Source organism: Hippoglossus stenolepis, chromosome 6, assembly GCF_022539355.2.
Source record: "Hippoglossus stenolepis isolate QCI-W04-F060 chromosome 6, HSTE1.2, whole genome shotgun sequence".
NCBI classification, from domain to species: Eukaryota; Metazoa; Chordata; class Actinopteri; order Pleuronectiformes; family Pleuronectidae; genus Hippoglossus; species Hippoglossus stenolepis.
In genome coordinates, this window is record NC_061488.1 from 2100791 (window position 1) to 2109460 (window position 8670).

The following is an 8670-nucleotide window of genomic DNA, read 5'->3' on the forward strand; positions in this document are numbered from 1 at the left end:
ATTCTCCTCTTCCCTCTATATTGATCCAGACCTTCCTCCTTCTCTTCCTCCTGTCCTCCTCCATCTTCCTCCCTCTTTCCGCTTCATTGTCTGCATCCCTCCTGATGATGTGTCCTACATCCTCCTCCTCTTCCTCCCTCTGTCCTCCCCCTCTCCTTCACTTCCTCCTGCTTTTAAATACATAAATATAGACCTGTGCATAGTAAAACTCCTCTTCCTCCTCCTTCCTTTCCACTCACTGTGTTTTTCGGCTTCTGTCAGTCGATATGTTCTCTCTCTCCTCTGTTTCTCTCTTTACCTCCCTCCATCTCTCCATCTCTCCCTCCCTCCATCTCTCCCTCTCTCCCTCTCTCCCTCCATCTCTCCCTCTCTCTCTCCATCTCTCCATCTCTCTCTCTCTCTCCATCTCTCCCTCTCTCTCTCCCTCTCTCCTCTCCCTCTCTCTCTCCCTCCCTCTCTCTCTCCTCTCTCTCTCCCTCTCTCCCTCTCTCTCTCCCTCTCTCGGCTCTTAAATGCAGAACTTTCTGCCTGAATTTGGCTCATTCTGTGTGAGTGTCTCATCTATCATGCATGAGTGTTAAATTATAAACTGTGGGTCACTGCGCCTCCCTCAGCTAACATCCTCTTCCTCCTCCTCCTCTTCCTCCTCAGAGAGAGAGAGAGTTAACAGTGGATGGATATCAGGTCTCCATGTAATCGGGGAACACACTGAAGTTGTTCGTCCTCCATCCATCCTGCCGCAGAGTTTGGTGTCTCCTCACGTGGAGAAGCTGCTGCTCTGTTATGGACGGAGCTCTGAGGGTGACAGGGTTTATCCCACAGAGCCACAGAAAACAGCAGATATGTATATTATGTATATTTTTATCTTGAACACACAAGATATCATATAATAGGTAAATATATAATTATTCTGGACTTTTAACATATGCGAGAAAATAAAGTTAAATCAAAAAGCAAAAAAATTAATGAACAGAATCATTTCTGGTTGGAAAGTAAAAGGTGATTTGTTCCAAACAGACAAATTTAAATTCACTAGATCCTGGTTTTTATTTAAATCTGCACCAGAAATGTTGAAAAATGCCTTTTCTCACAATGTTAAAGAAAATGAACGAATAAACCCTTGATCCCGTTGAGTTCTAGTTACTTCTTCCAGGTTGTGAAGGACCCTGTGTCTCTGGGGAACAGATCTGAGACACAGGACACAGTCCCGTCTCGGAGCTCTGCAGCAGCTCCTCATGTCCACGTGTCATCATCCATCAATCACATTTCATTAATTGATTGATTGGGAATGGATAGAATCGTCATCACTCCCGGGTCAAAAGACTCAGAGACACGTTTTTTTATCGGCTCTGGTTCTGACAGTGATGGAAAAATGACACCGCTGAACGTGCCAATTTCTTCTTCCTCATTTTGGTAGTTTTGATGCCGACGCTGCACTTTTCTGTGATTTCATGATGCACTTTGAGATTCTGGTGAAACAGATGTATGATACGTGTCGTCAAAAGGACTTGTGGCTTCTACAGGATCATTTATCATCACTTGTGGTGAGTCTACCTTGGACGGTTAAAATATTATAGCCGATGATCAAAACCTCTATTTTCCAAAATGAATGGGATTTTTACTTTGGAACTTACTATATTTATCTATGTGGTTTCTTTTCGTGTCAAAAAAACAAGATGGCGCTGGACAAAATGTCAAACCCGAGGCTTCGAAATGGCAGCTCACCAACCAGTGGGTGATGTCATCATGATGAAACACAGATAATAACCTGCGATAGCTTCTTCCATTTTGAACTCGACTCTTTGTTTCCTCAGAGTTCGTCACGGCGGCTCTTGGTTAACGAGGCGATTGTGTAATTCGTCCTTCGACTGAATCCACTGGAATTTAATTAATTTTCCCAAGAATGTTAGTTTTATATTTGCTGCTGCTGCTGCTGGGCTGATGAGCCCCGGCAGAGCTCTACAGCGCCCCCTCTCTGCAGAACCCTAGTTCAGACATGCATCTTGTTAAGAATTAGAATCATTCGAGGTGACTCCTCGGTTTGTACAAGGCTACGATATATTTGTTTTCTCACGGCAGCAACTTTTAAACCCATCAGATAAAATTGTGAATCAGATTTTTAGTGAGTTTTCCAATGTTCAAGGTTTTCATCAAACCACCGTCTCTCGGTTTCCTCCGACGGAGCAGTCCCTCTCCGTCATCAGTCATAAGTTCAAAACTCATCTCATCAACAAACACTTCACGGCGCTGCCTCCTCCGTCGTCCCTGTTGAATCAGCCTCTAATATTGTTCCGGCCGGCTCCGTCTAATAGTCTGGTCTGAAGCCTCCGGAGAGAAAAACTCATAAACTCAGTGACGGTGTTGATGTGTATAATGTAATGATGATGTATGAAGTCAAGCTTGTTTCACTCAGGACATTAAGAAGAGACGATGAAAACATCGCTAACACCAACATTACTTCTCTCTTTTCTCTTCTCTCCGTCCTGCGCGGCCGACAGAACAGAAACCAATCAGTCAGATTGATTCTAACCAATCACTTGTGTCTTCAGTCAGATATCGAACCCTGCGGCGTCTCTGCAGTGGACACTGGCTTTAACGTAGCATGTAGCCAGCAGCTAAGTGTTTGCTTCATGTATAATTCATCAGCCTTTCTTCTTGATGAATCATTCATGCAGAGGTGTAAATAGTTGTGCAGAGGTTAGCTTGGATTAGCGAAGCGGTGCCCGGCCGCACCTGAGTGCCAGGTGGCTCGGAGTCGAGGTTCACGTTCAGAGGAACCAGGTCCACGACCAACACGTCCCTGAGTCCAGAGGTGGAGCCGTGCTTATGTACAGTCTTTTATTCAAATGTGTTGTGGAATAAAATATCTCAAATAAATGTTTCAACATGGTGCGAAAGATTTACGAAGAATATCGTAACTAATTTTCAGTGCAAATGAAAGGTGGGGACAAGAAAATGAAAGACGTGCATGTTTCAAAAAAGCTGCAACTGTGGAAAAAAACCCCGCCTGTGAGATCGAGACGTTTCCCACAAGCACACAACCACACAACATGAATCAAAAGCCCCACAACAGAAACACAACCACAGCAGATTTGTATAATCAAACCAGCAGAGTCACTTCCTGCTTTCACTTGTGAAAACCCAGACAAGACAGAGAGTCGCTGCTTGAAAGCTGATGCCTGTTTCTTTTAGATGTTCCTGCAGAATGCACCTGTAACGTGGACGTGTGGACGAGGTTTCTAACACGTGACGTGAGGGAAACCCTGAAGAACACAAATATCTCCGGATGAAGAAGAGGAGCCGCGCACGTGGAAGACGAAGACGTCAACTTGGAAAGACGAGGAGATTCCAGAGCTTCTGGTGAATGCTCCCCACATGTTCCTGTTGGTGTGAACGAGTCGGACCCGACAACCTGCTGCTGCTGCTTCACAAACACCAACTACACGTCTCATGTCTGACAACAGCTTCAGAAACACTTTAAACTTCAGCATCACTGTCACTTCTTTAAGTTTCAGTAACGAAGATTTATGATCATCAATTATTCGTAAGTTTAGTCAACAGCAGCCGTTGCACCACAGGACTGAGACGGGGAGGAGGAGACGGGCTGTGAGCTCAGGACGTCAGGAGGTGAAGGAGGTGGAGGAGGTGAAGGAGGTGGAGGAGGTGAAGGAGGTGAAGGAGGTGAAGGAGGTGGAGGAGGTGGAGGAGGTGAAGGAGGTGGAGGAGCAGGAGCAGGATCAACTTTATCTCAATTCTATAGAAGTTTCTTGGACTGAATCTCTGGCTCTGATGAACCGACCTCTCGTTCTGTTCTGTTAGAATCTGTTAATCTGTTAATCTGAATGTGTCGGATTAATTTAGTCTCAGTTAAACTCGTGGTCAGACTCTTGTCTCCTCTCTGAACTCCGAGGACGTCTGGGACTTCCCTGTTTTGTCTGGGAAATGTCAGTCCACTCAGCACTGCTGCCTATATATAGACACTACACACACACACACACACACACACACACACACACACACACACACACACACACACACACACCAGCCTCAGGGGAACAGTGTTTTGTGTGCGTGTGTGTGTGAGCGTGTGTGTGTGTGTGTGTCTTTTCCCTTAGTCTTTCTCTGGATTCTCGCACTTTTCGTTTTCTGCCCCCAATCTGCACTGGGCTGCTCTAAATTATTAATAAGTCCTCACACACACACACACACACACACACACACACACACACACACACACACACACACACACACACACACACAGAGTAAGAGTTTGTCTCCTCTTACGATCGATACGTCCACAAAAAGCCTTTCCTCTGTCCCTCCCTCCTCTTTCTCTTCTCTTTTACTTCTTCTCTTCTTTCCTTCTCAAACGTCATTGATGGAAAATTAAGATCTATTTCATCTCATTCTGTTTTATTCTTGTTTTGTGATTTGTGATATTTTGTTCATTAATTATAAAACTATCCTGAATCTCTCATCTGTTTATTCTGTTCTGACTTTTGTTTCAGTAAATGACTTCGTTAAAACTGTACATACACTTTTATCCAAGCACAAACACCGCACACACACACACACACACACACACACACACACACACACACAACCCACACACACACACACACACACACACACACCCTGATTTCAGTGTCACGCCCAAGGACACTGTGACATGTGCCCAGCAGGTGATTGAACCCTGTCATCGTTGAACAAACCTCCTGATTGGCTCGTCACTTCTGTCCGTCAGACTTCTGTGTGCGTGTCTGGATGTAAAAGGTCACATGAGCGGACTCGACCATGTGGCTGAGTGTAAACACGTGTGTTTGTGTGTCTGCAGCTGTTCTGCACATGCACATGTGTGTCGAGTGAGTATGTGCAGCTTCATGTTACATCACTGTCGATCAAGATGCTGCAGCAGATTCAGACTCACATAGAGAAGTAGTGACTTCCCTTTAGTGTTGTGAGCTCCAGGGCGTGGATACAGTGTGATTGACAGCTGGTGACATCCAGCGGGTGAAGGTGTGGGCGTGCAGTGTCTTCCAGTTCTGTCAGGCCCCCCCCCCCCCGCTCCTCCAAATATGGTCACTTCTGGCGCTGGACGACTCATCTGAATTTAACTTTCTTTTTAATCAACTGGAGAATGAATCATAAGTTTGTAGCAGAGTGACGTCTCAGAAGATGTTAGATAACGAGTGTCTCCGCTCAGACGGACGTGAAGGATTTCTCTCTCTCTCTCCTCCCATCAGACACTCGGCCTGAACGCAAACCAGAGCTCTGGGTCGTCGAGGGGGCATTCATCTGGAGAACAAATCAGGAAAGAGAAAGACTCCGTGTCGTTATAATCCTCCTTGGTCACGAGACGCTCACAGAAATGCTAAAGCAAACAAAAAGCTAATCTCAATGATAAAGATGGAAATCCCTGGTGTGTGTGTGTGTGTGTGTGTGTGTGTGTGTGTGTGTGTGTGTGTGTGTGTGTGTGTGTGTGTGTGTGTGTGACTAGTTAACCTGAGGGAATGCAGGAGTAATGGGGACTTAAACAAACCGTCCCTGAGTCTAAATGCCCTCTCACTACCTGATTAGCCATTGATTTTTCCCTTGTGTGTGTGTGTGGGTGTGTGTGTGTGTGGGTGTGTGTGTGTGTGTGTCGGTGTGTGTGTGTGGGTGTGTGTGTGTGCTGGTGTTTCCCGTCTTCCCAGTACAGTATAAATAAGTTAACACAATTATGGCTCAATCTTCACCACGAGAGAGAAGAAAAGAGGAGGAGGAGGAGGAGGAGGAGGAGGAGGAGGAGGAGGGAGCAAACAGATGAATCAGCCCCAGTGACGGATTCATGAAACATCGTTTTCTCACATGGCTGCTCCACCGTGTCTCTATATGTTGGTGGGAGGATCAGTCTGATTAGAACGTTAGATCACATGTTTGTTTTCATTTTGATGATGAAGATCTGAAGCAGAAGCTGTGACGTACAAAAGCAAACGGGCGGAAGGAGCTGAGGAGCTAAACCTGCACGATGGATCAGTGAGGAAGGTTCAATGAGTTTTTATTTTAACAACACGAACGAGAAAAGTGATGGAAGATGGCGGCGGCGTCACCCCCGTTGATACGGACAAGTCTCCACAAACATTTACAGCTGACACGACAGAAGTGAAGCAGGAATCAGGTGTAAGACGACAGCCAATCACGAGGCCTGCCTGAGATGTAACTGATGCATTTACATGATGCACATTCACAAATACACATTCGCACATGAGTGGGATACACAACTCTCTCACACACACACACACACACACACACACACTATGTGTTCTGTTCTGTTGTGTGACTTTCAGAACGACACAACATGAAGAACGAAGTGAAAACCAGAGACATGATTGTGAAATGAACCTTTAAGGTTCTGAAGCTCGACAACAAACTGTTTTCACCACACGGACATTAAACTTTGATATGAGGTCCAGCTGGTGTGTGTGTCTGTGTGTGTGTGTGTGTCTGTGTGTGTGTGAAAGATGACAACCTGAGTGACAGCTGACCAATGACTCTTTACATTCATCATGAAATATTCATCAGTAACCAGTGTGTGTGTGTGTGTGTGAATCCAGTCATTATAATCTTCATGTAGCATGTTGTGTGTCTGTGTGTGGGCGTATACAGATGCTGCACATGTAGCTTCAGGCGGTTTGTGTGTGTGTGTGTGTGTGTGTGTGTGTGTGTGTGTGTGTGTGTGTGTGTGTGTGTGTGTGTGAAGGTCTTTTCTGTTTTTCCTGCTCTGATCATCTGAGATATTTTTAGCTGGTGCCTTGTGGATCATCTGAGACTCACAAGCAGAAAAATAATCAAGAATTGAATTGTAATTTTTCACCATCAAATATCGACCCTGACGTGTGAAGCAACTTCTTCAGGATCACGTTCTTATGTGAAAACTTTAGTTTTACAACCAGATAAAAACTGTGACACAGCGAAAAACAAAACAAAATATTTCACCAGAACTTTTGAGTATTAAACTTCCTCGTCTGTTCATCTGTATCATTCACAAACTTTTATATATGTTGAACATGTTTATTCATTTATATAGAAATAGGCTGAATATCGATTGGCACCAGCAGAGACGATGTTTGTTTGTTGTTGAGCCTCAGTTTCTGTCTAAATGTTTAAATAAGCAGCTCCAGTGTCCAGGTGTGTGTGTGTGTGTGTGTGTGTGTGTGTGTGTGTGTGTGTGTGTGTGTGTGTGTGTGTGTGTGTGTGTGTGTGTCTGCTCGTGCAGACAGTGTTTTGCCTGACTAAGTGTTTCAGCTGATTGTGTTTCTTTCACGTGTGCGAGGGAACAAATGAAATTTGACCTCTAACACAATTTGACCGACTAAACACTTGTGTTCAGACTGAACACAAAAACAGATTATATATAAATATATATATATATAAATTATAAAAGAAGATTATTATTATATAAACTATAATTTCAGATTCAAATTCCTTCTGCTCATTAGTTCCCTGTTCTCTGACACAGCAGCAAAGAAACAAACATCTGAGTTAATTAACCGAGTTAAGATCGAGGTCACGACTGTGGGAAAGTAAAAAATACTTTGAGATTAAATACGAACAAAACTTAGAGTAAAGTTAAAGTTCACCTGGTTATGAGCCAAAAAGTCAATAATATAACAAATCAATGGATAAACCTACGAACACTTTATAAAGTTGTAAATTTCATAAAATCTTAACGTCGAGGACTTTACTGTTAGCTTTAGAAAAAAGGGAATTTACGAGTAAATACGTTTTTTTTTTTATAGTTCAAATCAGAATAATGCATTTTTTTTGTAAGAAGCGACACAAATTAAGTTGTTATTCACAACATAATTTGTTGGGTTAAAGGTCCGATGTGCAGACTTTTAGCGCCCCCTTGAGGCAAAGTCATGATTCTGACCAGTTGTCACTCGCACTCAAAGGTCAAAGGTCAAAGGTCACAGTGACCTCATGGTATTATATATTAAAATGTCAGGAGCCACTGGAGCGACTGAAGCTGCTCTGGTTGGCGGAGGAAGACAACGCAGGATGGTAATTGTAGTTTCTTTCTGTTTAGGCAGAAATGAAATGAAAAGACGTTTGCGTGTAGAAAACTTGGATTTTTAAAAAACGCTGCAGACTAATAATCGGCTGATTCACATCTGTCCCACAATCTGACAACAGGACGCTCGTCTAGACTCACTCACAGACTCGTGAGTCCAACCTGAAGTTCCTCCAACTAATTTGTATTATATTTCTCTGTTTTGTTTGATTTTATTAGAGTGTTTCAGTCTTTCTTTCTCTCTTCTGCCAAAAGGAAAACTCCCATCAGCCTAATGTGGAGCAGTGTGTGTGTGTGTGTGTGAGTGTGTGTGTGTGTGTGTGTGTGTGTGTGTGTGTGTGTGTGTGTGCGTGTGTGTGTGTGTGTGTGTGTGGAGAGAAAAAAGATAGATGAGAAGAAAAGAGCAAGAGAAGTGACAAGGAACAGAGAGATAAAGCGAAGGGAGAGTTGAGGGGAGGGTCGAGCAAGCAAATGGGAGGAGGTGGAGCCAGAGAGAGGGAGAGAGAGAGAGAGAGAGAGAGAGAGAGAGAGAGAGAGAGAGAGAGAGAGAGAGAGAGACAGAGAGAGAGCGAGTGAGCGTGTGTGTGTGAGAGATGAAGAGAGAAAGTGAGAGAGAG